Genomic DNA, 26,318 nt, shown 5'->3' with positions numbered 1-26,318 from the left:
AGCTGAAAGTTGCATGACTCCACTAGCTAATAAGTCTATCTGATGCAAGGTCACTGATCCAGTCACCTTATTCTTGGGCTTGTTGAATAAAATACAGTTGTGAACATTAGCAGTTTTCATTAAACACTACATATTTTTTTAACAAGCTGTCAAAAATGAGTAATATTTGAGAGTATACTTCTGGAGAGATATGCAGAAAAAATGCATAGGGACAGGGGACTAATCTTGCTCCCAATGAAAATCAGTGGCAACAATTTCTGTGCTTTTTGAGCCCTGGACTACTCTGGCTTCCAAAGGTGTTAGCCAGGTTGATGACCCTGCTGGAGAGAAAATGTCTAAATATATTTTATCCCAAATCCACACTACTGCTTCAACAGGTGATGAACAATATTCAACTTCAAACATTTGGGGGAAAGTGAAGTGTTAATAATATTCTGACCTTCTTCTGCTCCCAGAGGCTACTACACCCTTCTTGGCTTCTTGCCAGACTTGTAATCCAGGGCAGGATGCCAGGGCTTACTCGCCCCCCTAGATACCCTCCTTGTCCTTGCCCAAAGACCTTTCTCTCTACAGAGTGACTCACCCCTACTACCCCTCCTGCTCTCAGTTTCCTGGCTTTATACAAGCCCAGCCTGCCCCTGCCCAGCTGGGCTTCATCTCCAGTTCAACTCTATCAAGCCCTCACCCTCCTCCAGGTGCAGCCTATAAAGTTAATTATAACCTGGTCAGGCCTTGTGTGGGATGGACTCCCCAACACATCAATTCTGCAAACATTTACTTCTGGCTGTAGTACTTAGCATGTTAAGTCTTCCTAACAAAGCTTCTGTGTGCGTATGTGTGCGTGTAATCAGCTGGCAATATTATTTGTAGATATATTTCTCATATGTGTTTGTGTGTATGCAGCACACACACACACATATATATATATAGATACATAGAGAGATATACAGAGAGCGCAGCATTGAATTAAAAAGTTATAGATATCTATACCATATAAAGATTGCCTAAATAATATACAGAACATACTTGATGTATCAGAATGACACCGTGGTGGAACATTTCTGTAATACTTATACATAGCAATTACTTTGACAAGGCACAGGGCCAGTACTAACCAAATATATAGAGGCTAAGAACAGGAAATAGGACTGAACAGTTGTTCAAAAAGCACCTTAAGGTGATGGAATGGTTCTACAGGTTAGAATATAACAGCATTAATGGCACCATTATGCCATTCTATTAAAGGCATAAAAGTACAGTAGCCACTGTAAAACAGCATAATGAAGTCTGGCTTTATACTCCATGGCTTTACTCAACAATTACATTAAAAGCCATACTTCATGAAAAAAAAAAAAGTATTTTTTTTGCTGCACTTGCAACAAACACATACTTTGCACTTCAAACCCCTTCCTTACAAGAATCACCTAAAGCTTTATAAACACAAATGCTTTAAGTCTCACGGTATCCCTACAAGGTAAGGACGTTGTTTCGTTTTACAGATGAGGAAACTGAGGCACGGGAAAATTGAGACCAAACATTTTCAAACTTGTGTGGCTAAAGGTTACACACCAAAAATCATAATTCAGCACCAAACTAACTGGCCCATTTCTGGAGCTGCTCATTACTTTCACTTCTCAGAGAACTTTCGTTGTAGAGGAGGTAAATCAGAGACTCCTATTTTAACTGGCTCATGAAACTAGAAAATAACAAATGTGAAGGTGACATATGTAAAGCTGAAAAAGGGTTTTTATTTTATTTTTATTTTATTTTATTACATAATTTGTGGACCTCATTGCCACATGATATTTTTGAAGTTGAGAGCTTAACAGCATTCAAAAGGGGATTAGATGCTGATATGAATGAGAAATAACAATATATTAGATAATAATATTAGATAGCAGAGGATAAAAATATATGCATGACATAAACCCTCATACTTGATGTTATCAGTTGCTGACTGGATGGGTCTACAAGGAGACTTTCACTATGGGGAAGTTATGTCATAATTTTCCATTATGAGGATTTGTGCACCTTCCTCTGAAGCACTTAGTATTTACCACTATGAGGATGGAATAGATGGACTGTGGCATTTTTAATGTACTTGTGGTCTAACAGTTGGATTTCTTCGACATGCTATTTGGCCAAGGCTTTTTGTTTGTAAGTTCTGTATCCCATTAGGATCCAACAACACCCTTAAGTTTGGCATGATTTCCCAATTTCCCTTTGACTAGGATTCAATCACATCAATCTTGAATATGATTTTTCTTTGTCTGGTATTTCAGACTCTACACATATCTGGATGTGCTTTGGAGACAAACTCCACATTGGATTACTTAAATTTGAAACAGGAAAGCCCTGGACAGAACTCACTTCCTAATGTGACTTTTTAAATTGTTCCTTCATGGCTAGACATATTTGGGAACATTATAACTTATAACATAGGAAACAAAGGGTAGAAATCAATTTTCAGACTGGAGAGAGGTAAATAGTGGTGTCCCCCAGGTGTCTGTACTGGGACCAGATTGTTCAACATATTCATAAATGATCTGGAAAAAGGAATGAACAGTGAGATGGCAACATTTGCAGATGATATAAAACTATTCAGGATAGTTAAGCTCAACACAGACTGCGAAGAGTTACAAAGGGATCTCACAAAACTGGATGACTGGGCAACAAAATGGAAGATGAAATTGAATGTTGATAAATGCAGAGTAATGCACATTGGAAAACATAATCCCAACTATACATATAAAAGGATGGGGTCTAAATTAGCTTTTACCACTCAAGAAAGAGATCTTGAAATCATTGTAGAGAGTTCTCTGAAAACATCCACTCAATGTGCAGTGGCAGTCAAAAAAGTGAACAGAATGATGGGAATCATTAAGAAATGGATTGATAATAAGACTGAAAATATCATATTGTCTCTATATAAATCCATGGTACGTTCACATCTTGAATACTGCGTGCAGATGTGTCTCCCCATCTCAAAAAAGATATATTTGAATTGGAAAAGGTACAGAAAAGGGCAAAAAATGATTAGAGGTATGGAACGGCTGCTGTATGAGGACAGATTACTAAATCTCGGACAGTTCAACTTGGAAATGAGATGACGAAGGGGGGATATGATAGAGGTCTATAAAATCATGACTGGTGTGGAGAAAGTAAATAAGGAAATGCTATTTACTCCTTCTCATAACACAAGAACTGGGGTCACCAAATGAAATTAATAGGCAGTAGGTTTAAAACAAACAAAACAAAGTATTTCTTCACACAGTGCACAGTCAACCTGTGGAACTCTTTGCCAGAGGATGTTGTGAAGGCCAAGACTATAACAAGGTTCAAAAAGAACTAGATAAGTTCGTAGAGGATAGGTCCATCAATGGCTATTAGCCAGGATGGGCAGGGATGCAAAACCATGTTCTGAAGTGTCCCTAGCCTCTATTTGCCAGAAGCTGGGAATGAGAGACAGGGGATGGATCACTTGATGATTACTTGTTCTGTCCATTTCCTCTGGGGCACCTAGCACTGGCCACTGTTGGAAGACAAGATACTGGGCTAGATGAGCCATTGGCCTGACCCAGTATGGACATTCTTATGTTCTTATATACACATGGAGGGATGGATCTAGAGTGGAAATCAGTACAACATTATGATTTCAGTACAACATTATGTCAATCTCATTCAGAATTCTATCTTTAATTAGGAAGTATCCACTGGGATACAAATTTAGGCACATACACTTGCCACGATACACAGTGGAATGCCCACTGATGTTGGCAGGAGGATTGCAAGGAGATCAAGGGGAAAATATTACTTTTACATATTAACAAAACATGTAGTTATTTATAATTTCTTCAATACCTTATTGTCATAGTCATTGTTCAGTGAGAAAACCCACTTTCCCCTATTAGAGCTCTTTGTTTCTCTTCCCTTCCCATACTCCTTTCCCTATTTCTCTGCCCCTTCCTCATTTTTGGGAGCCTTCTCTTTTCTTTCCTTTGTGTTCATTTCCCTTTAGCAGTTGAATCCAGTTCTGAACCCATTGTTCTTCACTCCTACCCCATTCCATCCACTGAAATGGTCTGTGATTAAATGGTTAATATTGACACTATTGGTCAAGTATAATCACTGGGCTTTAAAATTGATATTCCAATGAGATTATTAAGGGAGGTCACACCTCTTGAGTCATTGTTTCAGGCTACCTGAAGACATCACTGCATCACTTACTCTTGCTTCACATTTGGAAGGTTGCTCCTGCAGCCACAAGTGCTAAAACCTTTTTTTAAATGAAATTTTAGGTTAGAAAAACATGACTATGTCATGCCAGTCACATAAATCCATCATGTGAGCTGGATCTGCCATGCAGACCATACGTTTGGCAGCTTGACCTAGAAGTTAAAGTAAAAGCTTTTGAGAATACATTGGAAGTTCTCCTTAACATCTACCCTAAGAGAATGATTTTGCAGTCCTCACGTGGACAAAACTCCTATGGATTCCATTAAGAGTTCCATTCAGCTTGACTGAAGACTGGAGCATAGCAAGTTTTTAGTGAAGCTACAATTGTTTTAATTTCAGAATTTGAGGAAGAAAAGGAATTCAACAAGAATTCCTTTTTCCTTTAAAAAAAATCATGAAAACACTTTTTAGCCCAAAGAAGAAATTTCAATAATACAATAAGAGTTGCCTTATATTCCTCTGAGTATAAGGCTTTATCATGATAGGGGGGAAAAGATATAAAAGAAGTAAGTTTGATTTTTCCCCTCCTTAATATCTCTGAACCATAATATCACTGGACCATGGTTCCACAGGGCTGTCCTTGAGCTCCTTCTTTTCACTCTTTATACCTTACCGCTGGGTAATCTTATCTGCAAATACAAACTCAACTACCATCTCTATGAGGACAGATCTATCTCTCTACTCATGCCCTGTTATCTTCTGTCAAACTAAAATCTCTAGCTTCTCTCTGACATCTCCTTGTGGGTGTCTAGCCAGCCTCTCAAGCTCAACATGGCTAAAACATGGCTCTTAATCTGCCCCCACATAAGCTCTCCTATTTTCTAGATCACTGTGGGCAATACTACAATCCTGCCTGTCATTCAGGCCCATAACCTGGGCATCCTCTTTGACTCGGACCTTTCTTTAGGTCCTCACATACAGGTTATGTCTAAATCTTGCAGTTTCTTTCTGCATAACATCTCTTTTCTCTCCATCCACACAACTCAAGTGCTTGCGTAGGCTCTGATCATCTCATGTCTCAATTACTGTAACATCCTTCTCTCTGGCATTGACCAATGCAATTGTGACCTACTTATAGCCATTCAGAATGCTGCTACGCAGTCTCATTATTTTCTTGTACTCCCCCATCTTTCTGTCTGTATCCATCCATTGTCTCTTATCTTTAGATTGTAAGCTCTTTGGAGCATCCTTCATCTTTTTGCTCCCTATGAAACACCTAGCACAATGGCATCCTGGTCTATCACTCGGTGCTATGATAGTCATCAATCATCCTCATCAAAAGCAATTCTTATCAGTAACCATTGTATGAAATGTAGACTAATTCATCTTTTCCAATGAATTTTGATAGTTCCATTAGTACCTAAAGTCCCATTTCTGTCAGGGAGTGCACTTTGTGGAGTTTCTTGAAATATAAGAGTCTTAGGTCCTCCTTTGTGCAAGGGATATGGGCCAAATGCTCTTCTTGATTTCATTGCATGAGGGCAGAAAATGTATGTTAATTGTGTGACATTTAGCTGAGAAGTGTACATGAAGGGAGGGAGAGGTGATGTGGCATGCTGCCCCATTCCCCAAACTGGAGAAGGCCCAGTGAAGCATGGCCTCTTTGGACATTTATAGGCCACAGAGCATCAAATCTAGACAAGTCTGCATGGTCCCGAACTAAACCACCACAGTTCAAGTGTAAGTTTCCCACATCATTAACTGTCTGCACTGTTAACCCCCGATTTGATTCTAAGCCCTTGGAGAAAGTAGGACTGCAAAGTCTGACCATAGGTAAAATGAGTATGTGAACTAGTTCCTAACAGAAACGTGGCTACTAGCTGGTCATGCTGTCAGAGGGAGGGGGAACACATAGGACAGCATGAGGGTTAACAGAAGCACTGCTGTGATGTTCCTGAAATCTGTGGAGTTGGGGCTAGGTTTTCCAATGGACCTCTGGTATCACACCCTCTCTAAAAGCCTTTCTTGTATGTTGAGAGCATTAAGGAAATGGATTTTATGTGAATAGATTATTTTAAATTCTAACCAATTAGTATGTGCTCACAAAGTACTGATATTGACAAGATACAGTTAGCTTCAGTGCTTTTTTGCATAGGAGAGGGTGTGTGTTCAAGTGTTTAAAAAAACCACAAAGAGTTCCTCAGTTAATGGATTTCTCCAACTGGAACCACAATTTCATCCAGACAGACTGACTTTTTTAGGTTGTTGAGTTGCTGAGTACTACAATCTCATGTCATCCCCTCTGGAGCTCTTTTCTTAATATTTGGACAGTTTATTTGTAGAAATCTGGGGTTCATCCACTTGGATTTGGGTCCATGAGGGTATTAGGTTGCTGAGCAAGACTATTATAGTTCATGGTCTAGTATTTAGACTTACCACCCCTATTGTATAGGGTGTATGGTCATTTTGCTTGTTAAATATACATAGCTTCTAAGAATGTCATCATTCATATTTAAAAACAATATGACTATATGTGTATGTATACATACACACAGGGGCACTGACTTCTTCTTTACCCAGGGGGTGCTAGACCCACTCCAACCCTTCCTCCCAGGCCTCACCCCTGCCCTGCCTCTTCCCTCTCTTCCCTGCTCCTCCCCCTCCTGCCCAGTGCCTCCTGCACAACGCGGAACAGGTGATCCTGGCAGACGGGAGGCACTGGGAGGGAGGGGGAGGAGTTGATCAGTGGGGCTGCCAGCGGGCGAGAGGCCCTGGGGGGTGGAGGGGAGGAGGGGGAGCTTTGCTGCCAGTGAGCACTGGCTCACCCATGGAGTCGGCACCTAGGCATACACATGCATATTCATCCATACACATGATGCATCTTTTCATCAGTATAGATTTTTTTTGAGTATTTTTCATGAGCTGGGAAAGTTTAAACAGTTGCACAAAGTTTGGATGAGAGTGTTCCATATAAATTTGTCTTTTCCTTTATTGATGCTGAATTCAAATTTTAAAAATTGCTCCTAGGCCTGCCTTCCTCTATTGCAACTTTCCTTAACTCTTTTCCAGTTTACAGACCCCTCGCTGTAGGCAAACTGCTACTCTTGGTTATATTGGTATAACTCCTGACTACTAGTGTAACTGAATGCAAAAAAATTGGCCATCTGTGCTTAATTCTCTTTCTTGGCTCTGAAGACCTGGTTGCTGCTAGATCTCTCATTCTATTCCCAATTATCTCCTTTTCACGCACATTCTCTTTCTGCCTCCAGGCCTCTCTCTCTTCTAGGCTGTCTCCCCCAAATTCCATTTTCTAATCCATGTCCCCATCACCATTACTAGTCTCTATCAGTCCTGATAGGACTGCATTTTCCACAATAGTGTGCTGAGAACACAAAGCATCAGGGAAAGTAATTACTAGGGCTCTCACACGTGAAGCAGCATTTTGGCAGCACAGTCGAAATAGTTAACCCTCATGACACACAATTTAAAGGAGTCAGATCAAAGAACAGAACCTTTCAAATCAGTAATTTGCATAATTAAATTGCAAACCACAATATTCAAGTGGACATGAAATATATTCAAATGAATTTCTTTGTCCCAAAAATAAAGATTCAGAAATATCTACTAAAATTGCAGGGATATTGCAGGTCTGGAGGACTGAGGTGCATTGGCCCTCTGTGGAGACGTTTGCACAGAACCTCAACAAATGCTATTACATTTTAACTTGTGAGTTATGCTTCCAATGAAATAGAATACATTATACAGCTGAGTTGAATTACAAACAGAACATATGAAAAACAACTCATAAATAGCATATAGGTATAAACATAGTTAAAGTACACAGAGATTACACTAAAGCAGTACATTGATCTGTCTTACTTTTCTTTGACTTGTCTAACTTTGACTGTAAGCTCTTCAGATCAAGGAAAACAAATATATGTTATTACAGTAATATATCCAAGGCCCTGATGAAGATCAGTGCACTACTGTGCTGGGTACTGTACAAGCATAGATAAATATCCTTGCTCCAAAGAATTTATAACATAAATGGGGAGAAGACATGATATTTGGGTGAATAAGAACAAGAGGAGGGTGGAAAGAGTGGACAATAGTAGAATTTGGAGGAAACTCCACAAGCCACAAAATGAACTTAGCAGGGTTCTCCCACCCCACAAGAATCCTATCCATGTTAAAGGATTTTTATTACCCTTTATTTATGGTTTTCAGTCCATTTTCAATCCTAATGACAATATTTCTCTACAAGGCAATTTGGATTAATGTTTTCAAGTAAGATTTCATGAAGTACATTATGCAATGTTTTACTAAACAATCCAAATATGTGATGTCTACTGAGTTCCCTTCATCAACTTATAATTGAGTCTTTGTTAAATGCTAACAATCAGCTCAGTGCTACATCAGGCATATAATACTAAAAGATGGCCCCTGACCCGAGGAGCCAGGAATGACAAGATTCTATTCTAAACAGCAATCAGATGTGCCCAGCATGTTTATTTTTTTCAAATCTAGATGGGTTATTTCTCATGATTCTTGTTCATAGGATTTTTGCTCCTAAATCACTTCAGTAGTTTTGAAAATCCCACCCCTAGTTAGTTAGTGCTAACAACACCTGGGATTTTTTGTTGTTGATAGCTATGGACATCTGGAAAATTCCTATAGAATTTAATGTGGATGAATACACATAGTAAGGTTCTATAGAAGTTACTCCAAAAACGTGTAGAACAGATAATACCTTTTTTTAATGATTTGAACAATCCTAAAGAGATCTATAGCAATCTATTGTCATTATCTATTAAATTCATAGGGCTTTTTTCCACATAGTGAGATACTGGAAAACACATCCCACAACAAAGTTATAATGTTTAAGATGAACTAAACTTTATCGGTAAGACTGTTCAGTGTATAATCTTCCAAAAATTGATATCTTTTCTCTTTGACTATCTATATCTTTGATTTGATGAAACACTTTAATTTGTGCAGTTGCAGATCTCATTTTCTGTTAGTTCTCCTAATAACTGTATAGTCTTACTAATTCACATACATACCAGAAGCAGCGACCTCTCTGTTGGAGAGCTCTCTGCTGGAGTGAAGGTATGCGTAACCAACACAATTATGAAAGATTATCTTTGTTTACAGAAATGCTTTGTTTGTCTGATCATGGTTTGCAAATGTTTATGCTAATATTTAAAAATTTTAATAGGAAATGGTAATCTTTTTGCAAACATTTGGAGTAACCATGTAAAAAAATAAAAATAAATGTGCAACATTGTGAGCAAAGCTGGTGCCCAGAAAAAGGGAGTTTGCTCATTGTATTGTAGCTAAGTGTCTAGTGAAGGCATTTCAGGAAGTATAGTACAGTATCCTACTTCAGTACTTGTGTTTTCATGCTTGGCTTGAGGTTTGCCATCCCACGGTTACAAAATGAAATAGCTGCCAGAATTGTTGGGAAGTCAGGGCTATCACATGACAAAGGAAACCAAACAAAACTCAATATAGATCTCCACCTACCAAAGTGTACATGTGGCAGGATCCCTAGAATTATGGGACAACACAACAAATGAGATCGGCCCTTTGAGTTTATAAACAATGAGAGCTTTCAGGTCAACTGTGATGGGGCATACAAACACCACACTGGAGAGCAAGGTGTTAAGGAACAGCTTGGGGCCAAGGTGTCCCTGCCCAATCACACCTGCAAACCCTCCACAAGTAGGATGTCAGGTTAAAAGGGAAAGCCAGCAGTGGAAGGGAACAGTCAACTGCTCCAAACTCTGGGGAGGAAGTGCTACTCAGGAGATGATTGCCTAAGACCTGACAACACAAACCTGAGTAAACCTACAAAAGCTAGGCAGAGGACTGATTGTGCAGGTTAAAGACTCTATTTGAGACTCTGTTTTACTGTGTGTGGAAAAGAAAACTTGTGTAGGAAGTGGTTCATGGGGGTGGCTGCTTAGCACCCCAAAGGGCAGAGTGTAGCTGTCCATCACTGGGCTCTGGACTGAAGCCTAATGGAGGGGGGCTGGGCTCCCCTACCCACTCCAAGGTGTGAGAACAACAGGAGTGTTCACCTTGGTGGAAAACCCAGCTGGGGAAGACCCTGACCATTTAAGGGCCTAGAACCCCATAGTTCCCAAGCTAAAGGAAAGGACTGGAAACCCTTGAGGGGCTGCTAAAGGACAGAATGGTATTTGCAATGGGGAGATGACTGGCCCCATCTGTGCCTGACCACTAAGCAGCACTGTTGGTGGTGGTTCACCTTCTACACCAACTTTTCATCCAGAGCTTTTAGAACAAACATCAGAGACTTGAATTTTTCCAAGTGGACCTAGGGACATTGCTTTGCCAGCAACTGAATCTCTGATAGCCAAGTGGCACCCTGTATCCCCTTTTTTAAAAAACATTTACCAAGTAAGTGAAAATACCAGAAGTGCTTTGTGCTTATGTAAAACAAAATGACTGATACCATTGAAAACACACTATATTAGAATAACTAGAATAAACTGTAAGATTATATATAATGTACTTTTTTAGAAATTGTACTGGAATGTTTTTCTTTTTGTATGCTATGGTTGTCACTGTTACATAGCACACTGCCTATGCTTCCTGCACAATTTTACTGAAGCATGAACAAACAACTGGAGCCTTGATAAACAAAGATCAGATGGATATCAAGGGAATGGATTAAAATATCCAAGCCAAATGGACTATAAATATTTTAATGAGGATATTTTATATAAGTGTGGTATTCAATAACCTTTAGGCTTGTTTTGATTTCTATTTTACCTTTTATGGTTACAAAAAGAAATTCCTTTGATTCTTGAACAATAAATTTAATAAAACTTGGCGTTTATATGCATATTTCAATGTTTGCTGAGATTGTCAGCAGTAAGAGCTAATCTTCTTTATGTAGTAGGGTGCTGAGTAGGCTTAAACGTCCTTTGCCTCCAGAATGCAATGTGATTATAAGACATGATTACAACTGATTATAATCAATCAGCATAGTCTTAAGTGTAATTTATATTGCTGCAGCTGTGGTTAGATTAAATCTTCACATAAAATACAATTTCTACTAGATATGGGAAATTATTTGAACAAACCCAAATACAGTAAACTCATAATGCCATAAATACAGAGTAAATGGTGCCAATTATATAATAGTTTAGGGCTCTGTTTACCACAAAATAAGTTTTCCCCCCCACAGAGCCTATTCTTGATCAGAGAAACAAAATTATCATCTTGCTGTGGTGACAGAAGAATCTTTCTGGCCTTCTGAGCTGTTCCTCATATAATAGACAATAAAGTCATCAGAACTCCAAAAGACATTCTTCGTAAGAGTACTTGGGGAAAAGTAATGGAAACTTAATTGCTGGGTTCTGCTCTTGGTTTTTCTACTTACTCACTGTGCAGCCTTGTTCAAACCACTTACCCTCTTTCTGTTCCAATTACCACAGCTGAAAAGTGGCAATGATAATACTTGCCTTCCCCATAGGGGTGGTTTAAGGGTTTGTCATAAATATAAAGGGAAGGGTAAATACCTTTAAAATCCCTCCTGGCCAGAGGAAAAACCCTTTCACCTGTAAAGGATTAAGAAGCTAGGATAACCTTGCTGGCACCTGACCAAAATGACCAATGAGGAGACAAGATACTTTCAAAGCTGGAGCGGAGGAGAAACAAAGGTTCTCTCTGTCTGTGTGATGCTTTTGCCGGGAACAGAAAAGGAATGGAGTCTTAGAACTTAGTAAGTAATCTAGCTAGACAGACGTTAGATTCTGTTTTGTTTAAATGGCTGATAAAATAAGCTGTGCTGAATGGAATGTATATTCCTGTTTTTGTGTCTTTTTGTAACTTAAGGTTTTGCCTAGAGGGATTCTCTATGTTTTGAATCTGATTACCCTGTAAGGTGTTTACCATCCTGATTTTACAGAGATAATTCTTTTACTTTTTCTTCAATTAAAATTCTTCTTTTAAGAACCTGATTGCTTTTTCATTGTTCTTAAGATCCAAGGGTTTGGGTCTGTGTTCATCTATGCAAATTGGTGAGGACTTTTATCAAGCCTTCCCCAGGAAAGGGGGTGTAGGGTTTGGGAGGATTTTGGGGGGAAAGACGTTTCCAAGCAGGCTCTTTCCTTGTCATATATTTGTTAGACACTTGGTGGTGGCAGCAATAAAGTCCAAGGGCAAAAGGTAAAATAGTTTGTACCTTGGGGAAGTTTTAATCTAAGCTGGTAAAAATAAGCTTAGGGGGTTTTTCATGTCCCTACATCTGTACCCTAGAGTTCAGAGTGGGGAAGGAACCTTGACAGTTTTTTGACAGTTTCTCCCCCCTTCCAGCTTTGAAAGTATTTTGTCTCCTCATTGGTCATTTTGGTCAGGTGCCAGCAAGGTTATCCTAGCTTCTTAACCCTTTACAGGTGAAGGGGTTTTTCCTCTGGCCAGGAGGGATTTTAAAGGTGTTTACCCTTCCCTTTATATTTATGACAGGGTTACTTAAGTCTTGTGTATACCATGCAGCGATGTGCACCAGTGAGATGGGAATTCTGATGTGCACCAACAAGTTGCGCACTAACTGGCCCACGTAGATCTTGCTGAGATGCACAAAGGTTCCTTAGTGTGTATTAACACAGTACTATTAATGCACACTAGGGAACTTTCAATGCACACCACTGAGGCCTATGCGGGACAATTAGTGCGCAACACATTGGTGTACATTACAATTCACATCCCACTGGTGCACATTACTGCACCATGTAGACAAGGCCTCAGTTAATGGAATATTTCTCCAGCTCTTTCATTTTCCAGACTGCCTCACAATGTAAGTTTCCCCCCAGGACCACCCCCTCACCTGACCTCCCTAGATGTGATTTATAAAAGGGTTGTCTGCAGACTAACAGAAAAAGCCCCATGCTCCTACACTGATCAGGACACACAGAAAAATAAAACACGACATAGAGGCCACAACTATATTAACTTTTAACTTTAATGGTGGGGGTGAGGGAAATGCTAATACTGCCCTGCTCCCCCGCAGAAAATATCAGGCATGTGTTTGAGTCTAGTGTGGTGTTAAATGGCCTCCCTGTCAAATAACCATATTCACCACTAGTCCTCTTCAGCCTAACCCTGAGGATGCAGCCAACCTCTGAATCCTCCTTCAGGTCAATATCATGAAACAAAACATTCAGATTTGGGCAGAAATGAAACATTTGTTTTAATTTTGCCAGTGGAAAATTCTGTCAAAATATATCTTCTGCGATGGAAAATTTGGATTTTGCGAAGCTTCATTTTATGACAGTAAAAAAAAATTTGAATTTTTTCAACCAGCCCTAATGTTTACCACTGTGGCATGGCAGTAGCTGGTGCATAATTAAAACAATATGATATCTCTAGAAGGGCAGTTTGGCTACCTTAACTGAATTTTTGTACTTCCCTAAGTTTAGGTTTCCTGTATTTTTTAACTTTAACTTTGACTTTCCTGGGTTATTAATGAAAAATAATTCTTGAAACATAACATACATTCAAGCTACTGCTATGTGCCTGAACCCTTAAATGCTTCATGTTTATGAAGGCACATCCGAGAGAATTTAGTTACATATAATTAATAATCAAGAAACTGAGCTTATTATTATTATATTTCCTTAGCTGAGGACCACAGTGAATCAGTACTGTAGGCAAAAATCAAATATTTATGAAAAACAGGTAATTTTTAAAGCTATCCATTGACATTGCATCTGTAGATAATACATTTTACTGCCTCTAGACGTCTATCATGGATCTCCTTCTTTTCACATAAATTTTTCTCTTACTGCTGTAGTTTATGAGTTTCATCTTCAATGTAAATCCCTGTGCTACTGCATAATTTTGTTTTAAATGTAAATGGTCAGTCTTAAATAGTAAAGCTGTCTGTAGCAGTCATCACACTCATAAATTCTAGTTTTGTATCAGCTTAGGCCCCTATCCTATAGTAGACTCAGAAGGAACAGAGCTCCATTAACTTCAAGGGGGCCCTGCACAAACGCAGAGGTCTGTACGCACACAAATTGCAAGATCAGGGCTTTATACTGCTACACACAATAGATTCCTCTTTGAGATTTATATATTGTAATGAGAGATGAAGAGCTCACTCCCTAATGGTATTTCAAAGTCAGTTAGAGTATTGTCCTGAGTGCCATTAATTTTATGATCATTCACCTCATGGTATGATAATTTTTTTAATAATTCAAACCTAAATATTTTTGAACTGGCCATTTTTAACCCCAGATGCCTGGCTATGTTTATTTTTAATTTAGCTAAACTGTACCAAATATGGCATAATTTCAACTTTTAAAGTTGAATGTTTTTCAGATTTCCAGTTATAAAAGTTGTTTTTCTTACTCAGTAATGAGCTTGTATTCTCGCCAAGCAGCTGCATATGCCAGCTGCCAGAGTGACTCTTCACACACTTTTCTGTTAGCTGAGTTTAAATTACTTTAGGTACAGAAAAATCTATTTCTACTGCTTTATAAAGAGAGGCCAGTGTAATGTCAGCCAAGAAGTAGTAGCCTTATTAGAGTTATATGAGACTATGTTGTTGTTTTTTTTAAAGTTTTGTACTTCTAATGTATATGGCTTGTATACTTTGATAATAGTCTACGCATAGCAAAGCTTAATCATTTATTTCATAATTGTTCATTTTCTTTACATGGTCGTTTTCTACATACCATCCTGGTATTGATTGCATAGATCATCTAACACCACAATCTTGGCAGTATCTACAGTCTTCTCTATTTGCAGTGATCTGAATACTGAAAATAGAGATGAGGTCGCAATTCAGCAAAGCATGTTGAAGCACACAAAATCGTACAACACTTGAGGCACATGTTTAAGCAATGGGACTTCAACGTGTGTTTAAGAGCCAGATTTTCAAAGAGATTTAGGTACCTAAAGATGCAGATAGCTGCCTAATGGCACTTAAAAGGATATAAATCGATGTGAGTTTGGAACCTAACCTGCATGGACACCTTTGCTTATGAGCATCTTTAGGCTCCTAAGTACCTTAAAAACCTGGCCCTAAGTGCTTTGCTAAATAAGAACAGACTGCTAAATTGGGGCCTGAATGAATAATTAGAAATTTTATTCCAATATTCAAAATTATTGTATGAAATTAATGCCAAAAATTATTCAGTAAATCTATTCGTGAATTATTTAGCCAGTTTTATAAACTGGATAAATAACTTTAAAAATATTCAGAGAAAAATTATCTTTAAAATATCACAAAAGTCATTAAATTTTTGGACAAATGTAACACAACCAGCTATAACTGCAAATATGATGGTAACACCAGTTAGATGCAAAAAGGCATTGAAAAGTTTTTAAAGGTGACCTCTGTGGTTTCTGGAAATTTCCTTTTTGTTCCAAGGTCATTAATAAAAATATTGAATAAGACTGGTCACAAGACTGATTCTTGAGAACCCCACTAGTAACCTCCATCTAGTCCAGCCGTCCCCCAACTTTTTAGGGTCACGCTCCCCCTTACTTATGAGTTAGGGCCAGGAGCAGAACCACAGCTCCAGAAGGGGAAGGGCGGATGTGGACGGTGGTAAGGGGGCCAAAGCTGGGGCCACAGCTGGGGGGGGGGCAAGGCTGGGAGCAGGGCTGCGGCCAGGCGCCAAGGCTGGGGGCAGGAGAAGAGCCACAGGTGCTCTGCGGTGAGGGCCAGCAGCCAGCCTTGCAGCCAGGTGTGGCTCAACTCTTGGCCTTCCCCCAGCCTTGGCCCCGGGCCAGGAATGGAGCTGACAATGGACAATGGCCTAACTGGGAGCTGGCGCGGGGCCAGGAGTGGAGCTGTGCCAAGGCTGGGGGAGTGGGGACTGGGCCAAGTGCAGGGCCGGGAGCTGGGGATGCAGCTGAGGGGCAGGACCGGAGCAGAACTGTGAGCGGGGAGGGTCTGGGTAGCGATCTTTCCCTGCTTCCATGGAGGCTGGCCCAGGCCCTGCCGCACCCCACCAGATGTTCCTCCATGCCCCCTACAGGGGAGCGCCCCACACTTTGGGACCTCTGATCTAGTCCAATGATTCACCTTTCAGCAAAACCTGCTACCTTCTCCCCTTTAGCTAATTCCTTATCCGCATGACAATGTTTGTACTTATCCCCATCTTCCCTAATTTAACTCATAATTTCCCATGTGCCACAGTGTCAAATACTTTACCGAAGTCCAGGTATATTAGCTCTACTGCATTTCCCTTATCTAAAAAAACCAGTTATTTTCTCGAAGAAGGAAATGAAGTTAGTTTGGCATGAAACCCATGCTGCGTTTCATCCCTTTACCATTTACCTCTATGAATCTAATTATTCTTTCCTTCACAATTTTTTTTTCTTAAACTTTGCATACTACTGTGGTCAGACTAACAGGACTGTAATTTCCCACATCACCTCACCCCCCTCACCCTGCTGCTTTTTAAATATAGGTATGACATTAGCTATTCTCCAGTCTTACGGTACTACCCCCAAATAGACCTACCCCCAAATGGTTATTACAAATCCTTGCTACTGGACTCATGTGCCAGCAAATTTATGTGCCAGTTCTTTCAATATTCTGGGGTGGAAGATATCTGGTCCCCTGTAGTTGAGTGCATTAAGCTCTTTCATTTCTTCTTCCACCTCAGATGACGCTGTTTCCATTTCTAGACACTTATTTCCATCAGACATATTGCCTTTATGCACATACTCTATATTGTCATCATAACTGAAAACTAACGCAAAGTATTCATTTAGCTTTTGGGCCACACCTAGATTATCTTTAATCTCCTTTCCATCCACACCACATATTGGCCCAGACTGATTTTCTTTATTTCTCTTTTTATTTATATAACTAAAAAACCTCTTATTTATTTTAATTTTCTTGTCAAGAGCTAATCAGCTTGACTTTAACCAATTCTCACTTTATTCCGACATTTTCTAACCTCCACAATGTAGCTTTATATGCTGATCAGCCCCCTTTTCCATTCTCTATAGGCTCTCTGCTTACTCTAACCTTTTTGTGGTGGTTATTCATCCAGCTGGGGCTGGAGCCTTTCCCTACAAGTTTCTTCCCGTTACTTGGGGTGCAAATTTCATATAGTTTTTGTATAGTTGAATTGAAGAAATTCCAAGCCTCTTCTGTATTTAAGACCTTGAACTATTTAATCGTGCTGACTTTTTTTTAACTAATTCCCGTAGTTTCCCAAAATCTGCCCTTTTAAAATAAAAAATTATAGTTGACAACCCGGTTTTGATTATCCTTCCATTTAATTTAAACTGAATCAATTCTTGATCTCTCAATCCAAGGCTATGTCCTAGAACCAGCTCTTGCAGGATGTCCTCACTACTTACTAAAGCCACATCTAAAATTGTATCACCTCTCATGGGTTCAGTGATCTGAAGAAGAAAATTATAATCGACCACATCCAGGAATAATTAGGCCCTACCACTATTACTAGTATGTATTCTCCAATCTATATCTGTGAAGTTAAAGTCTCTCATTATGACACAGTTCTCAAAAGTATTTCCTTCTATAATAATATTGAAGAGATTACTATCCATAACAGATTGTGACTCTAGGAGGTCTATAGCAGACCCCTAACACCATCCCAACAGAACCTCTTTTACAATCCTTCCCCAAAAGGATTTTGACCTGAACAGATTCTGCTTTGTCCATATTATCACTTTGTATTTCTTTACAGTTTACCACTTTGTTACTGTACAGTGCTACCCCACCACCTTTACCTTTATCCCCATCTCTCCCACACAGCACTCTCACCTTTCAATACCTGCATTCTAGTCATGAGTGCTATTCTATCATGTTTCTGTAATCCCCTAAATATCTGGTTTAACCTTCTGCACCAGTAGTTCCAGTTCCTCCATTTTATTGCCGAGACTACTTGCATTTGTGTACAAACACTGCAGTTATTTCCCTTGGACCTTTCCCAGTTTTCTAGCTTGAGATGTTCCATTATCCCTCACTTTATCTTCCTCTAGCTGACTTTCCAATTTCTTCCAGGCATGCTCTTCTGTTCTCTGGAGCTGGTCTGATGACAGGCCTTTCGATTCTTCTAAGTATGGAGTACCCAATCACATAGACCTGTCTCTTTCTGGTGTCAGTATGAATCTGTCTTATGTTCTCTCTTGCAGTCCCCTGTACAGCATCCCCATTTTTCCTTAGGCTTTGGTCTCTGGCCATCTGCATTATCTCTTCCCCTCTTCTGAAGGTACAGGCTTCTTTTCTTTTCTTTTCTTTTCTTCCATGTTACTCCATCTACTACCTGTTTCTCCTCCTCATTTCCCAATGCAGCAAATCCATTACTCAGCTTGTACTCCAGTAATGTGGTAAACCAGTACCTGTTGGTAAATATTGTCTTTTTAGTGGTGATCGCTATAAGGAAATATGTTATGTTTTCAAATATGCGGTATTTAACTTGATGTGTGATTTTATCCCTTAAATAAAAAGAAAAGGAGTACTTGTGGCATCTTAGAGACTAACAATTCTATTTGAGCATAAGCTTTCGTGAGCTACAGCTCACTTCATCGGATGCATACTGTGGAAAATACAGTGGGGAGTTTTATATTCATAGAGAACATGAAACAATGGGTGTTTCCAACGTTCCAATGTTACCAACACCCATTGTTTCATGTTCTCTATGTATATAAATCTCCCCACTGTATTTTCCACTGATGAAGTGAGCTGTAGCTCACGAAAGCTTATGCTCAAATAAATTTGTTAGTCTCTAAGGTGCCACAAGTACTCCTTTTCTTTTTGCGAATACAGACTAACACGGCTGCTACTCTGAAACCTATCCCTTTAATGTGAGTTTGATGGATTTTTTTTCTGTTTGAAAGAATTATATGTATAATATTATATGCAAATACATTGAATGGCATGTTTACGTAAACTGACAGGTCATTGTCATTTCACCCAACTACCATCAGTTCAGTATGCAGGATTGTTTTTTTAGTTGCACTTGGTAGAATTATTTCTAGTTATGTAAAACTATTATAATTTAGGGACTTGATTCACAACTACTCCAGTTTTACATCAGTGTAACTCACTTGAAATCAATGGATCAGAACCTCAGCTGCAGTAAATTCACATAATTCCAGGGGTGGTGGAACTGGGTGGAATAGGGGGCTAGTACTTGTGCATGGCCCTCATGCGGGGGACCATGCATAGAAGAAAGAGTAAGAGTAAGATTCAGAGGGGCTGGAGTGGCCACCATGAAGCCTGGGAGTAGTCTGGGGAGCAAGACCCTTAGGGCTTGAGCAGCTCTGGCAGAACCCAGGATTGGGCTAGGCAGTAGGGAGTGGGACCCAGAGGGGCTAGAATGGTAGGTAAGACTCTCCTTCCCAGCCTGGAGCCAGCTGATCCACCCCCCACAGAGTCTCAGTAACTCTCATTCTCAGTACCTCTCTCTGCCCCACACCTGCCACACCTCTCTCTGCCCCAATCTCTGCCCCACACCTGCTTTTGCAGGGAGCTTCCACCCACCCTGTATTAAGCTATTAACTTTAATGGAGCTATGCTGAAACATACCACTATTACCAGTTAAACCAATGGAGTTACACTGGCTTAAAACTAGAGCAATGCAATAGTGATTCAGACACCAAGATTTAAAACTTTGGCTATCTCAGCAATAATCAACTTGATTGAGGTTAGGTGTATTGCTGTGAACAAGAGACTCCAAAAAAAAATGCTTTGGTTAAAAAAATATACCAATGTGATACTGATGCCGTAGCAGCAGCAGTCCAAACACAATGTGTGGGAATCTCTTGGAGCTTTCATCCCCTCTGCCCAGTGAAGCGGAGCAGGATGATTTAGGCCATTGTTGTTTGCTTTCAAATTACTTCCGTATTCTGTAAAATTAGAAGTCAGCTTTCCAATTACTCTTTAAACTTGCTTCCTCCGATAGTGTGTTAGTCAGCATTTCAAGGCATATTATTAAAGACATTAATATCAAGTAGAAAACTGATGGGGTATCAGATAAAAGGATACTTGTATATTTGTGATGGAAATGCAAAATATGATGGCATTAGTCCTGAGAAGCTGAAATAGCAAAATAATATGGCAGAAGAGCTGACAGTAGAACCAGCATGCAGATGATGTAGTAAAATATATTATTCCCAATTTTCCTAATATTAAAGAACTATGACACCATATCCTTCTATATGTGAATACATATCAGGACCAGATTCTTAGCTACGACTCATATTATATATTCCTCGCATTCATATCTATCTGTGAATGTAATACACATTTCAACTTAAATTCAGTTTTATTTATTGAAATGCTAATAATTTTTTCTTGCAAACACGCTAACATTACATAAGCAAAGAGAAATGCAGTATTATGCGTTCCCTATAACTGCTTTAATTGTCCTATGTCTTAAACTTACATAGAAATCTGAATAATTTTGTATAAGGAGGTCAAATTATGTTGAAGACAATGTCTTACAGTTAAATGTAAAGCAAGTGATCAACTGTGTATTAATCTAGAAAACACTGATCTTTTCTCCATATGACAAATAACGTTACATTATTGTGTGTAATATAGTGTTGCTGTTTTTTTGCAGAACATCGTGAATCATGGAACATAACCTAAATCTTGACTGCCATTGTGTTGGAATTAAAGTACTCTCTGCCATTTACACCATGACAGCCAGTGAGTGCATTATTTGCAGAGCAAATAGCTCTAAATCCTTGAACCATAAGATTGAATGAAAACAGAATTAAAATGTGGTTGTGGGACATATTACATTTCCTAAGAAAATAATGCCATTTCTACATATAGTTCAAAATGGAGAATGGTGGTGGTTTGTCTATCTTACACTTGTGGCAAGCCTGTCGTACCTTGTTTCATAAGCACAAATGGGGATATGATGGGCACTGCTAATTAAAATCACAAAAGAGCTTTCCATTTCATTGCCGGCTTCTTACAGTTCAGCTGAGTGTGGCAGTCATACTTAAACTTGTCAGTCCAAAGTGTTTGACAAAACAATCATATTCATTAGTCTTAGGGAGTAATGAAGGAATGTGCACTGCACATTTATGATTAAAGATTATTATTTATTTGTTAACTGTCAATAATGTGTGTCATACTGTGACAGACATGAATTAAGAACAATTCCTGCCTCAAAATGTTAACAATCTAAAACACAGACACTGATGAGACTAGACAGCTTGGGCACCCAGAGAAAGATATTAACTGATCCTTTTTCCTCTCTCACTCGCTCTTTCTCTCTCTCTCTCTCTCTCTGTCCTTCCTTTAGTTCTCCCTACTCTAAAATGTTGTGGAGTGGAAATTCACTAATTGTTAATAAAAAAAAAAAATCAAAGGTATATTTCAAGCCGGCGGGAAAGTATTTGTTACAAAAACAGCAACTTTGCCATTCCTGATTGCAATTAGCAGCAATGAGCTTTCTGTACAATGTCAAAAAAGCATTGCTTTCATTTCTATCTTCTCCAGCCCCTAGTATTTGTTAACAACAATTAAACAATTGAAGCATAGCAATTCCCTCCCCGCCCCCCAATCCCTGACTGCAGAAGTCACAAGGATATATGATCTGATTCTTGGTCTATTTCTCTTCATTTGTACCAAAAATATTAAAAATGTCTCTAATATTTTGGGTTAGGTTTTTATTTTTTATTTTTTATTTTTACCTTCATGGTATGAGTCATATTCTGCCCTTAACTACACCAATGCAACTTCCTTGACTCCATATGGGGCTGCCTGGAGGTAGCTGAGTTCAGATCTTCATCCAAGTGATTTACTATGAGATAGATTTGAGGAGGCATATTGACTGCAATGAATCTAGGGCTAGGATGACTTATACAGGCTAAGGAACTGGTCCTGTGTATCTTAGTTTATTCTATACAGTGCTTGTATTTCTTCCTGGAGAGCACCTGGCATTTTCCCACAGGGGAAGTAGATCTGGCATTTTCCCCCTGCCTCACACAGAAAAGCCCTGCCCCCAAATTTAGCAGATCCATAAGGAGCTGCATAGGTACTTGAAGATCTGTCGGAGGCCATGAATGCACCATCCCGTGTACTATTCACTGTGTAGTCCTGCAATTCTTGGCGGCCCATGGCCCCTTGGTTTCAGTGGTACCTGCTATCCCAGGTGAATGAGGTGTTATGAGGAACAGATAATGCAGCTTGAGATTATGCAGTATTTTCTGACTTATTTTGAGAGGATTATGTGCATCCTCTACACAATCTCCACCTAATCTCCATCACCTCCTACAGAATAGAACCTGGATGATACAGAGAGGTCTCTGGATAGTTTGGTTGGAGAAAAGGCTGATAGTGTTGCAGAGGCAGCTTAAACTCCCACTGCTCACCCCTCCTCACCCCTTCATGGGCAAATCTATGGAGCACAATCCAAGCCATTGATTAGAAGAAGATAGTGATAAAACTAATGTGCAAGTGACAATAAGCATTATGCTCAAGGCTGGAAATGAAATATTAGTGAAGCAAAACTAGACAATATTTCTCTCTATGATTCCTAGCAGCTTTTCTCTATTGAAGCCCACAGCTTCTCTCTAGAAAGACACATACAGCTGTCTTTTATAATGTCAGTGCCAACTCTACTTCATGGCTGCCAGTATAGGATACGGATGAGAATGCTCAGGGCAGCTATGCCCCAAGACTGAATCGTTTTACAGTCCGCTGTATTCACTATTTTCAGAGAGCTAAATTATTCTCAGAAAGGCTTCATGTTAACTCTTGGTGTTAATGCTTCATTTAGGACTATTGGCAATCTACAATGGGAGTGGAAATCCCAGCACAAGAGTTTATTTTAATCCTGTGACAGCCATCTGAAGAGATTTCTTCTCAGCGGCCTTTTCTTCTGAGACTGAACAGCAGCAAGGTCAGTAATTTCTGGAGGAATAGCATATTCCTGAATCTCAGTGTATCAGGTGAAGGATTTACACTAAGGAGAAATTGCATGATGAGAAGGAGATAGGAAGGAAAGGTTTTTGAAGGAAGCTTGTATCATTTAAATCAGTGGTAGGCAGACGGCGGCCCATGGGCCACACACGGTAATCCACTGGCAGGCAGTGAGACAGTTTGTTTACACTGACCATCGGCAGGCACGGCCAATGGGAGCTGCAGGAAACGGCTGCCAGCACGTCCCTGCGGCCCATGCCGCTTCCCGCTGCTCCCATTGGGTGGGAACGGCAAACCGCGGCCACTGGGAGCTGCGGGTGGCCATGCCTGAGGACAGTCAATATAAACAAACTGTCTTGCGGCCTGCCAGCGGATTACCCTGATGCGTGGCCCGTGTGCCGCAGGTTGCCCACCACTGATTTAAGTAGTTTATGCCTATAGAGTAATCCCATACACAGATTTGGGGCTGTTAGAGCCCTTAGTTTAAAGACTGGCATTGCATGTTGAAAGATGTCAAATGTTGCAGTCATTAATTTAAAAGGGAAGATTGCATTTGAAGATGATAGGGCTAGAGAGAATTTGAATTTACACTTTCCTACTAGTTATTCAGAACGTTACCTGAACCAGCTATAATGAAATCTTCATTTCAGCATTATGATTAAAGGGCAAGATTCATTTTTTTAAAAGTATGTAACATTTACACAGGATTCTGCGGCACGCATTTAAAAGGCCTTTACTGATTTGTCTCTTTCCCCCTCCTTTTCCAGCCCCAAGTGGCCATCTCTCTGGCATCCATTGATTGGAAAAGCAGCCTAAAAAGGACAGAATTACAAGAAGGACAAATTTTGTTTCAGTGCACAACATTGTAAAAGGAGGTTGCAAAATCAAGGTTTCTAAAGAAACAACTCTTACTTTCTCTCTGGTGTTTAGGGTTTGGAACTATTTGCAGTAGTTATTAACAAGAAATTGAAGTTAAGGAGAGAAGAAGAACTCCTATTTTTGCACTACTTATAGTAAAGAATTGATTTTTCACGCTTTTCTTTTTTACCTAGTAAAATATTTGTAGGCTCTGTTATTCATATGAACCGTTAGTGCTGAATTTTATATTGAGTTACTTTTCAGCACTTTATAACTTACAAAATAAAATTACTTTTTACAAAAGAATACCTAAACATAAGAGTTGTGTTTCATGTACAGTAACTGGAATTCAGCAAGATCTGGTCACAAATTAAGTTTGCATTTAATGCGGTTTTCATTTGGGTCATCACCTGTACTATCCCTTCTACCCTCACATTCTAAGACATAGTATCTCCCCTTTCCAGGGAATGATAATATAAACCCCAAACCACTGTTTTACTGGCACAATACTCTTGAATTTCTGAAACATCAGAGATGGGCACTGCAGTTCAGTGAGTATTATTCTTTGGCTGGTGGGAATTTTTAAACAGCAATTCTGAATTTTCCCTCCAGATAATCAGGTCCCAAAATAATTGACCTTAGGAGTAAACAGTACTCTGGGCAGCCAGCCACTCCTACAGTAAATTCATATGACTTCCATAAAATAGGAAAACCATGTACAGAATCTTTCTCTCTTCCCCCTGGGCATCAGTAGCAAATGCTCCAAGTGAGGTTCCCTAAACTATTTACCCGATGTCAATGCTGCTCCATGCTAAAATATGGCTAAATGAGTATATAGCTGGAAGGGCAAAATGGCTTTTAAAGGAGACAGCTTAAATATTAAAGTTCAGAATAGTTTGCATCTTTTTCCTTAACACTAAAAGGGAGGAGTCACCAGACAAATGAAACAGATACATGGGTTTTAGAGGCTAATTCAAGCACTAGTCAAGATGGACCCTTGTTACACCTACTGCAGGTTGTTTCTAATTTTAGAAGGGCTTCCTGAACTGCAGAATTGAACAGAATGGAACAGAAACATGACCACCATGAAATTCAAATTAATATTAGAGTAATGTTTGCAGTATCTTCTGGTTCTGGTTCTTAGATTTCTTGTTTGTTTAGTATTGATATTGCAATGTGAACTAATTTAAAGGATTATGAGTTGAGGTTCATCTGGCCCACAATAGTAGAAAGGTTTAGGGGTAGTTGGTGGTACGCTGCATATGGCTCTTCTTGCGTAGAACTATGCACCTAATGTAGTAGGTGGTAAATGTGGTAAAACTCACTGGTACTCTGTGCACTGGAACTTTCTGATTCTAAGTGGCATAATGTAATTAAGGCTTGCAATTTTTAACATTCTCAGAATTAATATCATATTCTATTTACATGTTTGTATTTATATCTCTTCCATTTTATATAAAGAGATTAATAAATGTAAACTATCTAACCACAGGCCCTGAATCAGGAGGACATTTAAAGCACATGTTCAGCTATAAATATGTGCTTGAGTGCTTTCTTGAATAGACATGCTTTCCTGAATTGGAGCCATAGTGGTTACTTGTGACAGTGTATACTATTATGGTCACCACTTTTACAAGACTATGATGCCTTTTGTACAAAGTATGTCTTGTGAGGCATCATTTGAAAAGTCATAATATGCTGAACATTATTATTCCATTGAAATATGTGTAGCAACAGTTTATGTGAAGTTATGATATTCTATTGTATGGTTGTTACTGAAATATGTTGTAATTCTGGGTAGCACCCGCAAACCAGTTTTTCAGAAACAAAGACACATTGGCCCCAGCCAGGTAGTAAAAAACTGTCAGATGCTTAAGTGACATTCTCCCACAGGGGAAGGTGTGAATAAGAAATTGTATCACAGGAACGTTTCAAACCTCACATCCACAAGAGACTACTTGTCTCCTAAACCCAAGCTGAAGGCTGTGTGAGTAGGCCAGCAGTGGCTGTTCTGACAGCAAAGCAATGTAAAAGGCACCAGAGATTAGAAAGTGAAGGGGACATCACTGTTCAACAGTCCAGATTGTACCCTGGGTAATGTCACATTACTGTAGTTATAGTAATAAAATGCCTAAACAAAATCTAGCTGGTCACTATAGAAATAGAATTACTTTGCCCTCATCTATGTGCCAGAGGATTAAAATCAGAGAAACCTTCTGACAGCATATTCCAATGCATAAAAAACTTGGCACCTCTCATTACTACCATTATGTACATTGGCAGCTAATTTTCCTAATGCTGCTCATAGGTAAAAGTGAAGATAATTTGAGGTGTGTTAAGGATTAAAAAAAACTATCAACCAATAAGGGTTTTCATT

Source organism: Natator depressus, chromosome 8 (genome assembly GCF_965152275.1).
Source record: "Natator depressus isolate rNatDep1 chromosome 8, rNatDep2.hap1, whole genome shotgun sequence".
In the NCBI taxonomy this organism is placed as follows: Eukaryota; Metazoa; Chordata; order Testudines; family Cheloniidae; genus Natator; species Natator depressus.
Note: the sequence above shows the minus strand (reverse complement) of the source record.